Genomic DNA, 21,446 nt, shown 5'->3' with positions numbered 1-21,446 from the left:
CTGTATACTCAGCCTTTTTAATTGATAAAGCATTCATAGGTTACTTTTTGTTGGTCCATGTAACTGTTCCACTACTAAGGCAAAACATGAATCCATTAGTAGATCTCCTATCAGCTACTACCAACCCAATTTGTATATGTTATCCAAACACATAAAGATATAAAAAGTCCATAATGGAAAGTGGAATTCACATAACTCAAAATGCATCTAACTGTATCCAAATGAGGATTTCCAAGCATTTGCATAAGTTGACTAACAAGGCCAATAACATAACTCAAGTTTGGCTCCCTACTATCGTCTTGAACATAGTTGGGTCTTCTATCTAATTGCCAGTATTAGCACTCCACATTTTTCTCCAAGGGCACTAAAAGAGGTTTACATGCTGTCATACCATACTTGGATAATATATCCATGCCATATTGCCTTTGGGACAACTTTATACCATTATCACATCTGATCACATCAATATCAAGAAAGTACCTTAGCTCACCCAAATCCTTCATCTCAAACTTCTTCTTCAAATGGTTCTTGACTTCCACAATTTCATTGCACTGTTACTTGTAATAATCAAGTCATTCACATAGATGAGTATGATAACCAAGCCTACATCTCACTTTTTAACATAAATTGAGTGATTAGCATTAAAAACATAAAAGCCAATGTTGACAAGATACTCTTTGATCTTGTTAGACCATGTTCTAGGTGCTTGCTTCGGCCCCCATAGAGTATTTCCTTTAACCTGCATATATATGTGGAATTCTCTAAATACACATAACTTATTGGTTGCTCCATATACACCTCTTCTTATAATTCACCATGTAAGAAGGAATTCTTGACATCCACTTGCTATAAACTTCAACCTTTGGCTACTACTACCAAAGCAATCACACATCTAACAGTAGCCAACCTTGCAAACCATAGCCTTTTGCAACTAGCCTAGCCGCCCTATACCTAGAACCATCTATATTATGCTTAATCTTATAGACCCACTTATAAATTTCTTGCCCTTAGGAAATGATACTAGATCCCAAGTCTTATTGGCTTCTAATGTAGCCATCTCCTCATCCATTTTTGCATCCCAATGAGCCTAACCAATAGCATAATGATGAGGTGCATAACCCTCAAAACCAAATCTTTTAATAATATATTTGCCCTTGCTAGACCTGTGTATCACTTGATCACTTAGTGGAGCATTTAAATTACCATGTGCTCTTTATAGACTTGGTGTCGTAACTAAAGGAATACCAAGCTCATCATCCAAACTCTCTGAACCATGGGAATCTCCATCAAATTCCAAATGACTAGTAGATGCATCATTACTATTTGACACTTTCTTCTTCCCTTTTTCTTTACTTGCAACACTACTAGATGTACCTAAAGATGTGGGATTGCTCCTTAGTCTCCTAGACCAAGGGCTAATTATAGATGTAGTACCAAATGATGTTTCTAGTCTACTAAGGCTTCTTGATTCTTGCTTTTCTTTTTGCACTTAAGTATCATGATCATCATCACCATCCAATGCATCACTAGTAGATGTATACTAACTATTCATCTCATTTAAAAAAAAAATCCTTACTCACTTTGAACCACTTGTGAGAGGGTTATAATGATGATATCATTTTTTCTCTAAAGAGTATCCAATAGAAATACAAATTTCAGACTTTGGATCAAGCTTCTTTTGTAGCTTATCTGACACATGAAAATATCTTCAATTCTGTGTAGGCTCCCCAAACATATGTATGCACAACATCAAGTATATTCTTACTCATATCTTTATCATGTAAAAAAGGTTGTCTTGCTTGCTTAGCAAATTGACATGCTTCATACACTTTATGAAATTCTGTAACTCTAAAAGCAGGCAACCCTGTAACCAATCCTTTGGACTTCATTAATTTCAGTCTTTGCACATTTGCATGTCCAACATATTGTGTTATATTTCAATAGTTGCAACCATTTCTTTGCCTTTAGCATACATAGTAGAATTCATAGCAAGAATTCCAATATCTAAGGTGAACATGCAGCTAAATTTACTTCCTTCGTGACAAACTTGCACTTATTATCAAAGTCTTCCACAAAACAACTTTTTTCATGAAATCAAACTTGTAGCCCTTGCTCTACCATTTGACCAACTACTACTAAATTATTTGTGATGGATAGCACATGTAATATACTTGATAGAATCTTTGTCTAACTATCATGCAAGGACAATTAAACTTTTCTAATGTGTAAAATTGGGTGGCATAAATCATCACCCATCTACACACAACTTGGATTTTGTAAATCTTATGTCTCTCCAAACCATTCAACATGGCTGATCATATGACTAGATACATCTGAATCTATATACCATACATAATCATGTATTCCCTTTCTTGTCATAGAACTTGTCATATGCTTAACTCTAGTAAGGTTAGTAGTGTTGTCTGATCTCTATTGTAGAGTGAGTAGTAAGTGAGATATAGAATGAATAATGAAAAATACTATGGAGAGATCTTTGCTATCTAAGCTTGCCTCAGTCCATGTCTCTATATCTTCATCTACATCTTGAACATGGCATCAAAGAAGGAGAGATCAACTTTACAATGAGTAGAGAGCTAGATTGAGGAGCTAGAGATTGAATCCTTATAGAAGGACATTGGCAACCAACACATGAATAGTATGTATCAGTGCTCTTGAAGTCTACAGTTGTTGGAGCCTATTAAGGATTGGTAGGAGGGATGAATGGCTTGTATTGGAGCCTTGAAAGTACTCTTTGAGGCTAGCATAGTGAGTAAGAATTTAACATGATTTGGCCTAGACTACACCTTTTTTTAAAGGGTTGAATGGACAACACTAGTAAGTGGTTGCCATGATCAATGGGTTGACAATTCTTGGCATTAGTATAAGGACCACCTAAAACTCATCAATAGTAGGATCTACAACACTTGTGAGTGCTTAATAGTAGCAAGTCATAAGAAACACTAAAAAATCAACATGGATTAGGGAATTTGCACCTATTTCGTAGCTGACTTGATCAAAGAATTTCAGCCAATCATTGCTTGCCTTTGGTACATCTAGCATTAGGTGGATAGTTGGAAATTAGTGTGGCATCATTTATGTATGATTTGGGCATTAGTATGAGCATTTGATGCTCCATTCAGAGGATTATTTACATGCTTAAAATTGTCCTCAAACTCTTGAAAATTACACTTGACTCCTTGAAGCTTATTCAAGCTTGGTTGTTACCTCTTGATAGTCGTATCTTGCTACATGAATGGAAGAGGGTTTGTGGGATACAATGAGTATTGAATGCTCATACCTAAATTGATTTTTAGTTGGTTATATGAAGAGTTGGCTTTTGATAGCCTGTGGGAAGCTTATTTAGCTCTACCACTTGAAGAAGATACAAGCATAAATGCTTCTTTGGTTATGTATTGACTCCCAAATGCATTGGTACATGTCTACCATGATCTGAAGGGGTTTTGAGCTAAGAACACTTTGGTTTGTGTAGAGGTTATACTACTGGTTATTATACATTGTGTCTGTCATTGGATATTTAGGCATATCTACATGTCTACTATAAAGTTAATGAGATCTACATGCATTGGTATTACCCTTCAATGTTATGACATATGTTTGGAGATGATTGACATGTTTGTGAGCTAGAATACCATGGTTAATGCCGATATTTTATTGTTGTAATCTCTTGGATTGAAAGTATCCTATTGGATAGTGGCACACTTATACTACTTGATTGGAAATTTTTGGGATTCTCATTAGTGAACTGATGCTACATGTTTAGATAAGCTTGACTGAACTAGTTGTTTTAGGATACCAATTGATGTACATGTGGTACTTGGATGTTATACAAGGATCTTGATCCTTGAGAGATTAATTTGGTTTGCATAGAGTTAGACAGTGATTATTTAAATATTATAGCACATACATAGAGTTTTAGCCATGGAAAATGCAAAAAAATCTAAAAAGATTACACAGATAATGGGTGAGAAGTTGGACAATAATAACTATGCAATATGAGAATTCCATATGGAAAATTTCCTGATTGGCAAAGGGCATTGGGACCTTGTTAGAAGTATTGAATTGGAACCTAAGCTTCTAGAGAAGACTCCAATTATTGATTGAGTAGCTAAGAGCACATCATGCTTCACTAAAAGGAGCTCGCAAAGTCTTGCATTAGCTCTCACTATGTATCTCCAATGCCATGGTAATCCAAATTATGAATTGAATGACATTGGAAGATGCATGCACAATATTGATGAGACATTATGGTACTACTACTAGTGCAAGGAAAATACAATTGAAACAGAAGTTCAATACTATGGAAAGGAAACGACACTCCATTTAGGAGTATGTAACAAAGATAAAAACAATTGCTAATTAATTAGCAACTATCAAAACTAAAGTACAGGATGAGGATTTGGTTGCAGTGACCCTGAATGATCTTGGACCTAAATACAAATCGTTTGACACATCTATATCATGTTGAGATAGCAAGCTCGACATTTGCAAACATTGATGATAGACCACCTGGCTAGATAGATCTGTGCGTCTATACTTAGCATATTGGTAGTGATTATGATTCTCACATGGCCACTAACTTATCACTTATTATATTTAGTTTGTTGCACCTACCTATAGTTAGCATAGTTATAGTACTGGTCGATTAGTATAGTTAGTTATGCACAGTTTGACTTAGCAGGCCACTTTTCTTTATGTTATATCTTATCTATACGTTGTGTACATTGTATTATATGTGGAAGAAGAAGAGAAACCAATAAGGAAATGTTTTGGCTTCCATCTCTCTTCTTGTGTTCTTGAGTGTGTATTTGGCACAACAACTCAAGCAAGTCTCCCCATCACACGATTCTTGACATGGTATCAAAGCAATGCCACTTAGAGAGGCTAGTTTTGAAGGTTGAAGTGAAGGAGAAGAATCAAGGATTCAAGAAAGAAAGCAACAGGTTAAAAGCTCTCCCAATCTTCCCCTCTTCCTCTTGGATAGTACTTGTGGAGGCAATGAAGGTAGGGCAAAACAAAAATCTCAAATTGCTATGATTTGTGGACAAGCCATTTAGGGATTTCTTTCTATTTTTTGGTTATCTGAGGCCATTTCAGGCCTAGTTATAGAATTGTGATGTCCCCATTACTTAATTTATTTTAATAAACAATGTGCGCATACATTTTGAAAATTGATTTATGTTGAAAACGAAATTACACAACTAGCTCTAATTATGAAGATAATTGTTATTATTAATGAGGTATTATATGCCAATTCGTGGAAGAAAGACTTGGGAAACCCTCCCAAGACAAGCTTATTAAAACTATGTTTGTAGTATAAAATAACAAAAAGAACTAGCCTAGTGGATAGTCACTTGGCAGTTAAGTGCACTTGGGTGACAACACTACCATGATGGGTGACCTCCCAAGAAGATTTTCCTAGTTAGTGGGAGCTTCTCATGCATAACCAACGGTGCCAACGAAGCCTTTGTAGCCCATTTTGCAAAGTATGACAAGGCCAAGATGCCAAGGTCTATGCCTTGGTCACCACCTTAGTAGTAAGCCTTGGGGGAGTGACGGTCACTCAATGACGATGCAATGTGCCCTGCTCGCCCATATATTTGTGAATTTTAATCTTCTTGATACAAAAATGGAGCCTCCTCTTTGATCATCATCAATGATGTCATAAAAAATGCTAAAAGCAAGCGCTCTCTCTTTGTCATCGATGATGTCATCAAAATATGCTAAAAGACAACAAGTGGCCTCTCTTTACCCCCCTCCCATTACTATATAAACAGGAGTAGAGCATCACATTAGAAGACAACAACAACTCGTGCAGAAGTCTCTCTACTGTTGATGTAATGAAGCTCTACTACAATTAGCAGAGCTTCTCTCTCTCTCTCTCTCTCTCTCTTCATACATATGCGGAATCGTTACTCAAATCCATCAAGCTCCTCCCATGGCTCCCAAGAGACGTTGAGACGCTGAGCGAGGTCATGCTCGGAGAGCTCCCCAATGCAAGGAAGTAGCTGCTGCTACTACTGAGGGAACTCAACACAAAGCTGAAGCACAAGGGAAAGTTACCCCCGAATCCATTCAACCCAAAGAACTGGCTATTCCACCACAAAACGAGGTTGCAGACATAACCCATAATCATGATGGATGGCCGAATGGAGATAATCTGGTTTCGTACATAAGAAAAGGATTACTTTTAAGCTATTAACTCTAAAACTTCCTAATGAGGGAGGTAGGTTCATGATGTTGGGGTCCATCTATTAATGGCATGTCGATTTCAGGTACATCTAATCATATTATCAATCATGTTGAATGGTTTGGAGAGATGAAAGATCTATAAAATCCAAGTTATGTGCAGACGTATGATGATTCACTACACCCAATTCCACAAGAAAGGTTCCCTTGTCCTTGCATGATGGCGAGACAAAGAGTCTATAATATGTATTACATGTGCTATCAATCACAAAGAAGTTAGTGTTTGTTGGTCAAATGGTAGAGCAATGATTGCAAGTCCGATTTAATGCGAAAGGTTGTTTTGTAGAAGAATTTAATGATAGGCGCAAGTTGGTGTCCAAAGGAAGTAGAGTTAGCTATATGTTCACTTTAAATGTTAGAATTTCTACTATGAATGTTACTATGTATACTAAAGGAAAAGGAGTGGTTGCAATCATTGAAATATAGCACAAACATATTGGACATAAAAATATGCAAAGTTTGAAATTAATGCAATCCAAAGGATTGGTTACAAGGTTGTTGTTTACTTTTAGAGTTGCATAATTTCATTAAGTGTGTGAAGCATGTCAGTTTGGTAAGCATGCAAGACAACCTTTTTCACATGAAAAAGATGTGACTAGAAACATACTTGTTATTATGCATATAGATGTTTAGGGACCTACACAGAACATATCTCTTGGTGGAACCAAGTATTTTGTTACATTTATTTTGATGATTATTCAAGAAAGCTGTGGGCATATTTCATAAAGGAAAAGAGTAATGTATTTGAGTAATTCAAAACTTTCAAGGCTATAATTGAAACATAAACAAGCTTGAAAGTTAACTTCTTGAGATAAGATGGAGGGGGAGAGTACCTCTCTAATGAGTTTAATGGCTTGGGATAAGGAGATAGTTTACTTGTAGGTATATCCCACAATAAAATGGGGTTACAGAAAGAAAAAATAGGCATATTGCAAAAGTTTCACGAGATTAATGGCTAAAGAGAATATGATTTATTTTTTTTGTTTGAAGCTATTTATAGTATTGTCTATGTTATGAATAGAACTCCCATGATGTAGTTCATGGGATGACTTGCGAATAATACTTTACAAGCAAGAAGCCCAATATATCATACTTAAAAATGTTTAGCTGTATTGCATATATTCATGTGTGAGATGAGCTATGTGAAAGAAGCTTGACCCAAAGACTAAAAAATATATTTTAATTGGATACTCTTTAGATTAGAAAGGGTATTGCTATTATAACCATGTCATAGGTGAGTTTAGAGTGAGTAAGGGTATTATTTTTTATGAGGTGAGCAATTGGTATGCATCTAGTGGTGATGCATTGGATGATGATGATGATAGTTATGTGTAGAAAGAACGCAAGAATCATAGAGCATTAGTGGACCAAAAATATAATCTAATACTACATCTATAGTTAGCCCTTGGTCTGGGAGACTAAGGAGTAATTCCACATCTTTATTTTGATCTACAAGTGTTGCAAGTAAAGACAAAGGGAATAAGAAAGTGCCAGATGATAATGATGCATCTACTGGTCATTTGGGATTTGATGGAGATTCCGATGGTTCAAGGATTTTGGATGATGAACTTGGTGTTCCTTTAGACAAGACACCAGGTGTACAGAGAAAGCAAATGGTAATGTAAAGGCTCCATTAATTGATTAGTGGTATATAGGACTAGTATGATCAAATACCCTGTTAAAAGATTTGGTTTTGAAGGTTATATAACTCACCATTATTGAGGATACTATTGGTCATGCTCATTGGGATATAACAATGTATGAGGAGATGGCTGTATTAGCAGCCAATAAGACTTGGGATCTAGTACCATTGCCTACGGGAAAGAAAGCTATAGACTATAAGTGGGTTTAAAAAATCAAGCATAGTACAGATGGTTATGTTAGCAGGTATAAGGAGGTTGGTTGCAAAAGGCTATACTCAAACATATGTATAGATTATGAAGAGACATTTAGTCCACTTACTAGAATGGTAACTATTAGATGTGTGATTACTTTGTTGGCAACAATCAAAGTTGGAGTTTGTAGAAAATGGGTTTCAAGAATACCTTCTTGCATGGTGAATTACACAAATAGGTGCATACGAAGCAACCAACATGTTATAAGGATTTAGAGTATCCCACATAATTGTGCAGTTTAAAGAAAGTGCTCTATGGGTTGAAGAAAGAATCTAGAGCATGGTCTGATAAGATTAGAGAGTATCTTGTCAACATTGGCTTTCATGTTTTTGATGCTGACAATTCACTTTATGTGAGAAAGGGAGATATATGATTGGTCGTCATAGTCATATATGTGAATGACTTGATTATTATAGGTGATAGTTGACAGTGGGATTGTTGAGGTTAAGGGCTTTTTGAAAAGAAGTTTGAGATGAAGGATTTGGGTGAGCTAAGATACTTTCTTGGTATTGAGGTGATCAGATGTGCTAATGGTGTATGGCTATCACAAAGGCAATATGGCTTGGATATGTTATTTGAGTACGGTATGATAGCATGCAAGCCTCTTTGAGTGCCATTGGAGAAAAATGTGAAGTTGAGTGTTAATATTGGGGATGAGATAGAAAACCCTACTGTGTTTAGGAGGATAGCAAGAAGTTTGATTTACATGACTATCACAAGGCCAGACTTGATCTATGTTCTTGGCCTTGTCAGTCAATTTATGCAGATGGCTAGAAAGTCTCAGTTGGACGCAATTAGACACATATTGAGGTACGTGAAGTTCACTTTGCATTATGGAATTTTTTATGAGGTAGGTAAAGATATACAAGTGTTTGATACACATATGCATATTGGGCTAGTAGCATATCTGAAAAAAGGTCTACTAGCGGATTCATGTTTTTCCTTGGTAGTGCAATACTTGTCAAGATTGTGGGAGAGAAGGAAGGAGTCTCACTTGTAGCTTTCTTGCTTGCACAATGGGGGAATACACACAGAGATGGAGGCTGAAAACAGTTTTCCTCTTCTTAGTTGTGTAAGCCAAAAGAACTCTCTTACAAAGAAATAGAAGAACCCTATATATGGGTCTCAAAACCAAACTCAACTAACTAAGGTGGCATACTAACTGAGCCACGAACTAGAGTAGATAAGGATAGCTATCATGTAGCTATTATTCATGGGCGGTGTACCAACCGCGTCTGCCAACTGACAAGTCGGTGACATAAATACACAACGGTCACCCTGGCATATCACGAGTGGAGCTCGATATCTCAACACTCCCCCTCGAGCTCAATCCCAATTCCTACACACCAAGCAGGTCTCTGAACTTGTGTAGCTTCTCTGCGCCCAATGCCTTCGTGAATATGTCAGCTACCTGATCCTCTGTGCTGACATAAACTAGATCAATAAGACCTAGTAAAACCCTCTCCCGCACCTCAATGTGCTTTGTTCTAGCATGATAGACTGGGTTATTTTCCAAGTGTATACTGCTCATGTTGTCACAATAAATGACAACTGCCCCATCTGTAGACTGATGCATATCATAAAGTAGCTTATGCAACCAAGCTACCTCACATGTAGCCATTGCTGCACCCTTGTACTGTGCTCGACAAGGCAACTGTAGGCTGTTTCTTGCTGCTCCAAGTGACTGCAGCACTCCCAAAAGAGAACACATATCCACTAGTAGATCGTCTATCAGAAATACTACCAGCCCAATCAGCATCAGTGTATCCATGCAGCTGTATCTGAATCCCAATCTCATAAAATAGTCCATACTGCAATGTGGATTTCACATACCTGAGTATGCGTCTAGCCGCATCCAAATGTGGTTTTCTTAGAGCCTGCATAAACTGACTTACCAGTCCAATAGCATAGCTCAAATCTAGCCTGGTAATAGTCATATAAATCAAACTTCCTACTATGCGTCTGTACATAGTAGGGTCTTCTAGAAGCTCACCTGCATCTGTGCTCAGCTTCACATTCTGCTCCAAAGGAACTGAAATAGGCTTACAGCCTGTCATCCCATATTTGGACAGCATGTCCAATCCATACTGCCTCTGCAAGAGCTGTATCCCACTTGGTGATCTGATCACCTCAATGCCCAAGAAATAATGCAGCTCTCCCAAATCCTTCATCTCAAACTTCTGCTTCAATAGCATTTTCACATGAAGGATATCTTCATCACTGTCACCTGTCATAATCAAATCATCAACATAAATGACAAGTAGCATAATACCTTTCTCTGTTTTTCTCACATAAAGTGAGAAATCTGCCTTGGAAATCTGAAAGCCAATAGTGACAAGATACTATCCTATCTTGTCATACCATGCTCTAGGTGCTTGCTTCAAGCCATACAAGGCTTTCTTCAACCTGCAAACAAACTCAGGATGAACAGCATGCACATAACCTGGTGGCTGCTCCATATAGACCTCTTCTTGCAAATCACCATGCAAGAAGGCATTCTTTACATCCATCTGATGTAAAGACCATCCCTTTGATGCAGCCATAGCAATGACTGCTCTTACGGTTGCCATCCTTGCAACCGGACTGAATGTTTCTTCATAGTCAATGCCATATGTTTGTGCATACCCCTTGACTACTAATCTTGCCTTGTATCTGTTCACAGAACCATCTGCATTGTGCTTCACCTTGTAAACCCACTTACAACCAATTGCATTTTTACCTTTAGGCAAAGGTACCAATTCCCATGTAGCATTTGCTTCCAAGGCATCCATTTCTTCATCCATGGCTTTCTCCCATTTTTCTTTTCCCATGGCTTTCTCAAAAGAAGTGGGTTCTGGTTCCTATATCACTTTGACCATATATGCATAGTGAATGGCTGTAAATCCATCATATTTCAGCCTATCCACAAGATACCTAGCTCTGGTAGACCTGTGCAAAGTAGGTTTACTCCCAGGTGCTCTCAAAACATCCCTGGTCTTCCTTACTCCAGGTGTAACAATAGAAGGAATACCCAACTCATCATCAATGCTCTGTTCTGAGCCACTGGATTCACCATCCACATAAGAGTGACCTACATTCACATCAAACATGGGCTGATCAACCTTCTCTTTTCCTTTTCATGATACTTGCATACCACTATCTGCATTTCTTTGAGAAGATTCTCCTGATCTCAATCTGCCTGTCCATGGTGAAAAATGTGAACCACTGCTAGAGGATGCTCCAGGTCCACTAATATTTTGTGACTACTGCTGTGAATTCTGTGCAGCATTACCATTTTGTGCATCTACATCATCAATCACATTTACTGGTTTATACTAGCTACTCATCTCATCAAAAACAACATCTCTACTTACTGTAAACTTACGAGTAGAAGGGTTATAGCATCTATACCCTTTTTGCTGCAGAGAGTAACCAATAAAGATGCACTTCTCAGCTTTTGGATCCAACTTGGATCTCAGCTCATCTGGCACATGTACATAGGCAATGCAACCAAAAATTTTCAAATGAGAAATATCTGGTTTCCTACCAGTATACCTCTCCTCTGGAGTCATCCCATGTATTGCTGCAGTAGGAGTCCTGTTCATTATATAGTCTGCTGTATCAACTGCTTCAGCCCAATAAAAATCTGGCAGGTCTTTTTCATTGAGCATGGCATGAGATACCTCTCCAATATGCCTGTTTTTCCTTTCTGCAATTCCATTTTGTTGTGGGGTATGACTGCATGAATATTGTTGCTTTATGCCATGCTCCTGCAGGAACCTTGCAAACTCATTTGAGAGGTACTCTCCCCCTCCATCTGACCTTAGGCATTTTATTTGCAGACCTATTTCTTTTTCAACCATAGCTTTAAGAGTTTTGAAATGCCCAAAAACTTCACTTTTCTTTTTCATAAAATACACCCAAACTTTTCTGCTATAGTCATCAATAAAAGTGACAAAATAATGACAGCCTCCAAGAGATGCAGCTTTAGTAGTCCACACATCAGAGTGGATTAATTCCAATGGATTCTCACTCTCTTGAACATGTTTAGGAAATGGTTTCCTTGCCTGTTTTCCAAACTGACAAGCTTCACATATCTTATGCATTTCTACAACCTTGAATTTGGGCAATCCTACAACAATATTTTGGGCCTGCATTGATTTAAGTCGTTGTACATTAACATGACCAATGTGTTTATGCCAGATATCAATATCTGCAACTACACCGGTCCCATGTGCAAACATTCCTGCACTCAATTCAGACATGTTTGCATCCAATGTAAACATTCTGCCCTTCTTCTTTCCTTTTGCTATCAAGCGACCTTTATTTTTCATATCCTCAACAAAGCATCCATGAGGATTAAATCTAACCTGCAAGCCCTGCTCAACCATTTGACCAACATAAACTAGATCTTGGTGATATTCGGGACATGAAATACATCGGACAGGTATTTCTTTTTCCCATCCTGCATAGACAAAGGAATTTTTCCAATCTGCACAATAGGATGTGCAGTATCATCACCAGTCTCCACAAATCCTGGTTTTTCCATTTTTCTTGCATCCTCCATCCATTCTGCATGACCTGTCATGTGGTTTGATGCACCTGAGTCAACACACCATACATCATTGCTTTCTTTTGCACTTGTCACAGAATTGTTCATGTGCTGCACCATAAATAAGTGCTCATTTCTGTCATCACCCTGTCTACTAGAAGATGCATAATTCCCTTGTTGCAGTTTTCCATTCATGATGTCATTCTGCTTTTTATAGCAGTCTTTAGCCATATGACCCATTTTACCACAGTAGTAGCATTCAACATTACTGTTTGCATTTTGGCCTCTTTGCCATCCACCATGACCTCTTTGGCTCCCCCTACCTCTAGAGTTACCACGTCCTCCTCCATAGGACCGGTTTTCTTGAGTTTGCTGCATATTCTGATTTCTACCACGGCCTCCATATCGGCCTCCTCTACCTCTGCCTCTACCTCTTCTAGCATTTGAGTAGAAGACAGCTTCTTTTGAAGTTCCTCTTGAAGAAGATGCACCACCATTTCTCTGCTCCTCAGAAATTAGAAGAGCAATCAACTCCTCAAAATCAAGAAATCTTTCACGGACGGAAATGGATGTTCGGAACTGTGCATAATCCTTTCCTAGACCATTCAAGGTCACAGAAACTAAATCATCATCTTCCACTGGCGACCCAATGGAAGCAAGTGCATCTGCAATCTTCTTCACCTTCATGTGGTAGTCATTGATGCTCATATTTTCTCTTTGCACATTGTGCAACTCTTGCTTGAGCTGCATTTTCCTGGCTTGCGTATTTGTGCTATACATTTTTGATAAAGTATCCCATGCCTCCTTTGGCGTACTTGCATCCTGAATATGCACAATCATAGAGTCTGAAATACTGATAGACAGCCAGTACATAACTTTCCTAGCTCTCTCATGCCATTCTTTGAATGCCTGCATTTGCTGTTGATTGGGAACATCAGGAAGAACTGGTTCTTCTTCATTTCCTGCAACAAATTCCCAATATCCTTTTCCCATAAGGAAATTTGTCATTCTAAACTTCCATGCTTGGAAGTTGTTCTTGTCAAGATTTTCAGTGACAATCTGTGAAAGAGAATCAGATGCCATTACAGAACACTACAAAAAATTATGTCACTGCAAAAAACGCAGCTTCACCCTCATAAGGGAAAATCTGCAAAACTGGCGAAAGTGGTATTTGACCACACAGTCACTTCCTAGTGACGATTTTGCATCAACAGGGAACAGGGATGATTCTGTAACTCCCAATGTCTCTGGGCACAAGCATACGATGCAATTTCTACAATAACTTTTCATCGACCTGCAGAACAGTGGCTGCACAACATAAAACTGGGCCTTTTCCTGAGTGCGTGCAGAAAACTTCCGCCTCCAAAACAGGCCCCGAAATGGCCTCAAATAAAAAAAACAGGGTCGCCAGGGCTAATGCCCTTTCCTGCAGCATATACTGCCCTCTTGCTTCACCGCGAAGGGCATCTCAACCTAAGACAATGCACTCTTGCAATTTTCGGTTGTGCTACCTGTAGAGATCTGCTCCCAAAGCAGAAAATGAAAGCAACACTGCTCCTCTTACCAGAATACCGCGACCTTGGCTTGCTTTCTTGAGCTCCTTACCACGAACAAAGCTTTGATACCATGTCAAGATTTTGGGAGAGAAGGAAGGAGTCTCACTTGTAGCTTTCTTGCTTGCACAATGGGGGAATACACACAAAGGTGGAGGCTGAAAACAGTTTTCCTCTTCTTAGTTGTGTAAGCCAAAAGAACTCTCTTACAAAGAAATAGAAGAACCCTATATATGGGTCTCAAAACTAAACTCAACTAACTAAGGTGGCATACTAACTGAGCCATGAACTAGAGTAGATAAGGATAGATGTCATGTAGCTATTATTCATGGGCGGTGTACCAACCGCGTCTGCCAACTGACAAGTCGGTGACATAAATACACAACGGTCACCCTGGCATATCACGAGTGGAGCTCGATATCTCAACAATACTTACATGGAGCAGCAAAAAGTATGGCTATAAGCTTGATATTAGACACTTGAAAGTGTTTGGAAACATTGCATATGTGCATGTACATGATGAGAAATGGAAAAAGCTTAATCCAAAAGCAATGAAGTTTGTCTTTATTGATTACTCATAGGAACAAAAAGCTTATGAGTATTATGATCTGTTTACTCATTAGACTTTGATCAACTATGATGTGGCTTTTGATGAGCTAGCATCATGGTATGGTTCTAAGAAGATAGCAGTTTATGATGATACTTCAAAAGGTATATATGCTAAAAATGGGGTGCAAGACACTATTGCTGCTAGTGGACCTACATATGATGTATTTGCCAATGTGAGTTCATAGACAAGACGATTACATAGTCATGGCTCTCATTCCATTGACACGGATATGTAAGTGAGGGGGACATTTGACATGGATAAAGGGAAAAAGAAGGCATTTGATGATGTAACAGGTCTATTGACATTGAGATACGATTCCACTAATAGCTTGGATAATGAAATTGGAATATTTGTAGTTGTTACACTTAGTAATAAGTAGAGGCATGTATTACCTTATGAGAGAGTAGAATCTTATAGTGCACCATAGCTAAAAAGATCAGAGAGAAATAGAAAATCTATTGACATATTTACTTACAGAGGATATTCAACTAAACATATGCATACATAACAAAATTAATGAGTTACAAAGAACCCATGTCATTTGCAAAACTAGTCAAAGATGAGAATTGGTGTATAGTAATGGATGAAGAGTATGGTACTCTACTGAAAAATGAAGCTTGAGGGTTAGTTAAGCTACTTGAAGGAAAGATGTCTATTGGATGCAAGTGGGTCTATAAAGTCAAATACAAATTAGAGGGCTCACTTAAAAGATACAAGGCCATGTTAGTTGTGAAGGGTTATCCTCAACAATATGGGCTAGATTATGAAGAGACATTTAGTCCTATTGCAAATATGGAAACTCTACAAATAATCATTGCATTGGCTACATCCAAAGGTTGGAATTTATATTAGATGGATGTAAAGAATGAAATTTTGAATGGTGATTTGATGGAAGAAGGCTACATGGATGAGTCGAAAGGATATGTAAATTTTAAATATCCGTCTCATGTTTGCATATTGAAGAAAACACTGTATGGATTGAAACAGGAACAACATGCATGGAATGCAAAAACCAGCTCATACTTACAAAGAATTGACTTTAAAATGGATAAAGCTGATCACAGCTTGTTTACCAATAAGAGACAGAGAAAGGCTATGTGATTTTGGTGGTTTATGTAGATGATTGGGTTATTATGGGATTGATGAGATCAAATCTATGTTGTAGAAAGGGTTTCAAATAAAAGATCTGGGAGAGTTGAGATTTTTCCTTGGTATTGAAGTTATACAGACACCTCAAGGAATCTAGATATTATAAAAGTAGTATGTGCATAATATGCTAGAAAAGTATGGCATGTTGGAGTGAAGCCCATGGATACTCCATTAGAACAGAATGCCAAGTTTTCAGTTGATACAAGAAATTAGATTGAAAATGTAACCATGTACAAGCAGATGGTTGGTAGCTTGATCTATCTTACCATCACTAGAATTGATCTTAGTTATTCAGTTGGGTTGATAAGCTAGTTTATGCAAAGGCCAAGGAAACCTTATTTAGATTCAGTGAGAAGGATTATGAGGAGGTACATGAAGGCTACACCATACTATGGACTATTTTATGAGTATGGTAAACCTCTTGAGCTTATATGCTACTTTGATGCAAATTGGGTTGGATGTGCATATGACAGAAGATCGATAAGTGAGTATGCATTTGGTTAGCATGATTGGTTGGAGTAGTAAAAAGCAACCCGGTATGGCTCTCTTTAGTACTGAAGAAAAATAAAGAGGTGTAGCCTTAATTGCATGTGAAGCTATTTGGCTAGTTAAGATGTTAGATGACTTGGGAGTACATGTTAATAAACCAGTCAAGCTATATTGTGATAACATCAGTAGTGTGCTTCTAGCAAGTAATCCTATGTATCATACTAGATCAAAGCACATACAAGTGCATTATCATTTCATCAAGGAAATGGTACTTGGAGAAAAGATAGACCTTATCCATGTGAAGACAAAAGGCCAACTAGCAGACATATTTACCAAATCACTTAATAAAGCTAAGTTTACTCATTTTAATTGTTACTTGGGATATATTAGATCACTTGACCTTGAAGGGGAGTGTGAATAATTAAGCTCATCTATTTATAGGTTAGTTGGATGTCATGTGTGCTCAATAAATGAGTCAGGAACCAACTTTGGTTAGAAGAATGGTTAGGTTAGCATTGTTGTTTGATTTCTATTGTAGTGTGAGTAGTAAGTAAGATATAGAATGAATAATGAAGAATACTATGGAGAGCTCTCTATTCTTTGATCTTGCCTCAATCCATGTGTCTCTCTCTCCCTCTACATCTTGAACAAGGTCAAGGAATGGGTAAAGGCAACACAAGAGAGTTGCACATAGAGAAAGCCAATGAGATGCTTAGCATTCCAAGTCTATCTTGCCTGCCCATGCATCTTTCCATGAAAAACTATAGCAACAAAATGAGATCACACAACTAAGCCACCAAACAACCCAAAACCTATGGAATAAAATATTTCTCTAATTACTGATGTAAATCACTTGCATTATATCTATGAAAACATAAAACCTACTATCATTGTAGCCCTTATATCAACAAAAGTTACCATTCCAATCAAAGAGTGTTGAGATATCGAGCTCCACTCGTGATACGCCAGGGTGACCGTTGTGTATTTATGTCACCGACTTGTCAGTCATATGCGGTTGGTACACCGCCCCTGAATAATAGCTACATGATAGCTATCCTTATCTACTCTAGTTTGTGGCTCAGTTAGTATGCCACCTTAGTTAGTTGAGTTTGGTTTGAGACCCATATCTAGGGTTCTTCTATTTCTTTGTACTTGAGTTCTTTTGGCTTACACAACTAAGAAGAGGAAAACTGTTTTCAACCTCCACCCTTGTGTGTATTCCCCCATTGTGCAAGCAAGAAAGCTACAAGTGAGACTCCTTCCTTCTCTCCCACAATCTTGACATGGTATCAGAGCCTTGTTCGTGGTAAGGAGCTCAAGAAAGCAAGCCAAGCTCGCGGTGTTCTGGTAAGAGGAGCAGTGTTGCTTTCATTTTCTGTTTTGGGAGCAGATCTCTGCAGGTAGCACAGCCAGAAAGTACAGGAGTGCATTGTTTCAGGTTGAGACGCCCTTCGCGGTGAAGCAAGAGGGCAGTATATGCTGCGGGACAGGGCTTTAGCCCTTGGCGACCTTGTTTTTTTGATTTGAGGCCATTTCGGGGCCTGTTTTGGAGGCGGAAGTTTTCTGCACGCACTCAGGAAAAGGCCCAGTTTTATGCTGTGCAGCCACTGTTCTACAAGTCGGTGAATAGTTACTGTAAAAATTGCATTGTATGCTTGTGCGCACAGACATTGGGAGTTACAGAATCATCCCTGTTGCCTGTTGATGCAAAATCGTCACTAGGAAGTGATTGTGTGGTCAAATACCACTTTCGCCAATTTTGCAGATTTTCCCTTGTGAGGGTGAAGCTGTGGTTTTTGCAGTGACAGAATTTTTTGCAGTCTTCTGTAATGGCATCTGATTCTCTTTCACAGATTGTCACTGAAAAGCTTGACAAGAACAACTTCCAAGCATGGAAGTTTAGAATAACGAATTTCCTTATGGGAAAAGGATATTGGGAATTTGTTGCAGGAAATGAAGAAGAACCAGTTCTTCCTGATGTTCCCAATCAACAGCAAATGCAGGCATTTAAAGCATGGCATGAGAGAGCCAGGAAAGTTATGTATTGGCTGTCTATCAGCATTTCAGACTCTATGATTGTGCATATTCAGGATGCAAGTACGCCAAAGGAGGCATGGGATACTTTGTCAAAAATGTATAGCACAAATACGCAAGCCAGGAAAATGCAGCTCAAGCAAGAGTTGCACAATGTGCAAAGAGAAAATATGAGCATCAACGACTACCACATGAAGGTGAAGAAGATTGCAGATGCACTTGCTTCCATTGGGTCACCAGTGGAAGATGATGATTTAGTTTCTGTGACCTTGAATGGTCTAGGAAAGGATTATGCACAGTTTAGGACATCCATTTCAGTTCGTGAAAGATTTCCTGATTTTGAGGAGCTGATTGCTCTCCTAATTTATGAGGAGCAAAGAAATGGTGGTGCATCTTCTTCAGGAGGAACTTCAAAAGAAGCTGTCTTCTACTCAAATGCTGGAAGAGGTAGAGGCAGAGGTAGAGGAGGCCGATTTGGAGGCCGTGGTAGAAATCAGAATATGCAGCAAACTCAAGAAAACCAGTCCTATGGAGGAGGACGTGGTAACTCTAGAGGCAGGGGGAGCCAAAGAGGTTGTGGTGGATGGCAAAGAGGCCAAAATGCAAATAGTAATGTTGAATGCTACTATTGTGGTAAAATGGGTCATATGGCTAAAGACTGCTATAAAAAGCAGAATGACATCATGAATGGAAAACTGCAACAAGGAAATTATGCATCCTCTAGTAGACAGGGTGATGACAGAAATGAGCATCTGTTTATGGTGCAGCACATGAACAATTCTGTGACAAGTGCAGAAGAAAGCAACAATGTATGATATGTTGACTCAGGTGCATCAAACCACATGACAGGTCATGCAGAATGGATGGAGGATGCAAGGAAAATGGAAAAACCAGGATTTGTGGAGACTGGTGATGATACTGCACATCCTATTGTGCAGATTGGAAAAATTCCCTTGTCTATGCAGGATGGGAAAAAGAAATACCTGTCCGATGTATTTCATATCCCGAATATCACCAAGAATCTGGTTTCTGTTGGTCAAATGGTTGAACAGGGCTTGCAGGTCAGATTTAATCCTCATGGATGCTTTGTTGAGGATATGAAAAATAAAGGTCGCTTGATAGCAAAAGGAAAGAAGAAGGGCAAAATGTTTACATTGGATGCAGACATATCTGAATTGAGTGCAGCAATGTTTGCACATGGGACCGGTGTAGTTGCAGATATTGATATCTGGCATAAACGCATTGGTCATGTTAATGTACAACGACTTAAATCAATGCAGGCCCAAAATATTGTTGCAGGTTTGCCGAAATTCAAGGTTGCAGAAATGCATAAGGTATGTGAAGCCTGTCAATTTGGAAAACAGGCAAGGAAACCATTTCCTAGACATGTTCAAGAGAGTAAGAAGCCATTGGAATTAATCCACTCTGATGTGTGGACAACTAAAGCTGCATCTCTTGGAGGCTGTCATTATTTTGTCAGTTTTATTGATGACTATAGCAGAAAAGTTTGGGTGTATTTTATGAAAAAGAAAAGTGAAGTTTTTGGGCATTTCAAAACTCTTAAAGCGATGGTTGAAAAAGAAACAGGCATGCAGATAAAATGCCTAAGGTCAGATGGAGGGGGAGAGTACCTCTCAAATGAGTTTGCAAGGTTCCTGCAGGAGCATGGCATAAAGCAGCAATATTCATGCAGTCATACCCCACAACAAAATGGAATTGCAGAAAGGAAAAACAGGCATATTGGAGAGGTATCTCATGCCATGCTCAATGAAAAAGACCTGCCAGATTTTTATTGGGCTGAAGCAGTTGATACAGCAGACTATATAATGAACAGGACTCCTACTGCAGCAATACATGGGATGACTCCAGAGGAGAGGTATACTGGTAGGAAACCAGATATTTCTCATTTGAAAATTTTTGGTTGCATTGCCTATGTACATGTGCCAGATGAGTTGAGATCCAAGTTGGATCCAAAAGCTGAGAAGTGCATCTTTATTGGTTACTCTCTGCAGCAAAAAGGGTATAGATGCTATAACCCTTCTACTCGTAAGTTTACAGTGAGTAGAGATGTTGTTTTTGATGAGATGAGTAGCTGGTATAAACCAGTAAATGTGATTGATGATGTAGATGCACAAAATGGTAATGCTGCACAGAATTCACAGCAGCAGTCACAAAATATTAGTGGACCTGGAGCGTCCTCTAGCAGTGATTCACATTCTTTGCCATGGACAGGCAGATTGAGATCAGGAGAATCTTCTGAAAGTAATGCAGATAGTGGTATGCATGTATCACAAAAAGGAAAAGAGAAGGTTGATCAGCCCATGTTTGATGTGAATGTAGGTCACTCTTATGTGGATGGTGAATCCAATGGCTTAGAACAGAGCATTGATGATGAGTTGGGTATTCCTTCTATTGTTACACCTAGAGTAAGGAAGACCAAGGATGTTTTGAGAGCACCTGGGAGTGAACCTACTTTGCGCAGGTCTACGAGAGCTAGGTATCCTATGGATAGGTTGAAATATGATGGATTTACAGCCATTCACTATGCATATATGGTTAAAGTGATACAGGAACCAGAACCCACTTCTTTTGAGGAAGCCATGGGAAAAGAAAAATGGGAGAAAGCCATGGATGAAGAAATGGATGCCTTGGAAGCAAATGCTACATGGGAATTGGTACCTCTGCCTAAAGGTAAAAATGCAATTGGCTGTAAGTGGGTTTATAAGATGAAGCACAATGTAGATGGTTCTGTGAATAGATACAAGGCAAGATTAGTAGTCAAGGGGTATGCACAAACATATGGCATTGACTATGAAGAAACATTCAGTCCGGTTGCAAGGATGGCAACCGTAAGAGCAGTCATTGCTATGGCTGCATCAAAGGGATGGTCTTTACATTAGATGGATGTAAAGAATGCC

This window comes from Lygodium microphyllum, chromosome 4 (genome assembly GCF_053477565.2).
Source record: "Lygodium microphyllum isolate KBCC chromosome 4, Lygodium_microphyllum_v1.1.10, whole genome shotgun sequence".
Taxonomy (NCBI): Eukaryota; Viridiplantae; Streptophyta; class Polypodiopsida; order Schizaeales; family Lygodiaceae; genus Lygodium; species Lygodium microphyllum.
Note: the sequence above shows the minus strand (reverse complement) of the source record.